General features: G+C 48.3%; 1 long non-coding RNA gene across 1 annotated transcript in view; it reads left to right on the top strand.

The window, feature by feature from the left end:
* The window catches only part of LOC105294092, a 16428-nt gene extending 14797 nt beyond the window's left edge, over positions 1-1631 (top strand). The window contains exon 3 of the long non-coding RNA XR_896040.2: positions 1496-1631. This is a non-coding gene — a long non-coding RNA (uncharacterized LOC105294092). The remainder of the gene's footprint in view (positions 1-1495) is intronic.
* The last annotated feature ends 396 nt before the right edge of the window (positions 1632-2027 follow it).

The following is a 2027-nucleotide window of genomic DNA, read 5'->3' as shown; positions in this document are numbered from 1 at the left end:
TGAAGCATAAACTGCAAGCGGAATCTGTCTGCCCTTAGGCTAGAGACCAGAACATTTTTTAGCAGTCACCCACCACTCCACCTCCCATTGTGGGCTAGTCCCCAGGCAAGAGGGTGAGGAAGGGAGGGGTAAGGTATGAGAGATCAGCACATAACTCCAGGCACTTCATGTCCTGGTGGCTCTAATCATCTACGGGCAATCCTCTGCATTGTAGGCCATTCCCAGCAGCACCCACACTACCAGGAGGATGGGCACACCAAAATGATAGCAGGAATCCCTAAGGAATTAGTGAGGCTACCAACAGATTCCGTGACAATGAGTATAACTGTAGGATAAATTTGTATAAGTAAAAGTGCCATATGGGGCTAACATTGCTAGTTGCCTACTCAAAAAATGTTCACCCCCACCCCTGTCCAATTGTTCTTCCTAATAGAGCCCTGATTTTACTTGAATGGGTTGTTTGCCCAGTTAAAAAACATCATCCCATCTTCCCTGGTATCTTGGCTGGTCCTATAACACAATTTTGCATAATAAGATGAAGGCAGTGGCTTCTGGGCATGGTGTCTTTTTCTGAATAAAAAGACAAAGCTTATTTTGCCCTCTTCACTCTTTACTTCACATCATTCTTTCTGCCAGGAATGCATGTAAGTATGAGTCTGTAGGTGCAGCAGCCATCTTGTGGCCATGAGACAGAAAACAGGAAAATGAAGGCCAGTGCTCTTGTGCTGGCTGGAAAATTACTGCTTGGCTATTGCCCATGGGAACATAGGTTATCGCCCATGGGAACATAACATTCTAACAATAAGTTTTCTGCTTCTGTACCCCTGCTTGCACATACTACCTGTGGGTTAACAATAAATAGAAGAAAAATAGACTTTTGTGTTAAGACAGAATGAGAAATGGGATTTAGGGCTTAAAAACCCTGTACCTCTACATTTCGGGGCTGCTTAATTTGGGGTCTGCGTACCCCTGGCAGACCTAGCTGGCTGAATAAAGAGCGTGTTTCCTATAGCTCACTGATTTCTGGTGGTCCGTGTGTCTTTCGGGGGCTGGCGGCTACAACATTTGGAGGCCCCAGCGAGATCTCAGGGAGTGGCCCTGGGATCTAAGACTGGACCAGCCTCCGAAGCGGTTGCTGTCCCTGTTGCGGATTCAAAGGGGTGGCCAACCTGAGACCTTCCAGGGCCCTTGAATGCTGTGACGGGTCAGTACAATCATCAAGGACGCAATCTTCAGGACACACTTTGTTCCTGGTCCCAATGGGAATCTGGAATGTCCAAGGCCTCGGCATCTGGATAAAAGGTACCTTTCTGTTCCTGTTTCTGTTGACCGGTCAGTGGGGGTCCGTGGAGAGACTGGACACAGTCATATTTCCTGGACCGTGGCCAGGCCGATGGATGCTGCCTCCTGTGCCCTGTTTTCAGGTCCTGTCTATTGTCTTTGGTCTTGTCTAGGTTGTCGGTGGCGGACTTCTCTGGGACTACTTACACCCCAGTAATTGTTCTTGTCTGAGTGTCTGTTTTGTGTTTTCTGTGCAAGCAATGGGGAGAAGCCTGAGTTCACAAAAGACAACCTTGGGCTGTCTCCTGCAACATTTCAAAGAAGTGTTTGTAGAAGGAGCTGACTATGGCATAAAGTTTTCTCCAGGCAAACTAAGAACATTGTGTAAAGTTGAGTGGCTGCCTTTTGATGTAAACTGGTCTCCAGATGATTCTTTTGACACGGGTTTAGTGAGGAATGTTTGGAAGATTGTCACGGGAGACCCGGGATATCTCGATCAGTTTCCCTACATCAATTAATGGTTAAATCTTGTTCAGACACCCCCTCCTTGGCTCCACCAGTGTGCCCTTTCTCTAGGGGCACGAGTCTTAGTTGCGGGCCCCCCGAAACATGCAGCAACTGAATCTACAAGACAGCCCAGTCCCTCAGTCCTCCAATCTCCACCGGAGGACAGTGACCTTCCCCCACCCTATAATCCAGGACAACAGAGGCCCAACAGCACCGCCTCACCTCCTCAGATGTGGGCA

This window comes from Pteropus vampyrus, unplaced genomic scaffold (assembly GCF_000151845.1).
Source record: "Pteropus vampyrus isolate Shadow unplaced genomic scaffold, Pvam_2.0 Scaffold82, whole genome shotgun sequence".
In the NCBI taxonomy this organism is placed as follows: Eukaryota; Metazoa; Chordata; class Mammalia; order Chiroptera; family Pteropodidae; genus Pteropus; species Pteropus vampyrus.
Note: the sequence above shows the minus strand (reverse complement) of the source record. Positions and strands in the feature narration are given on the sequence as shown.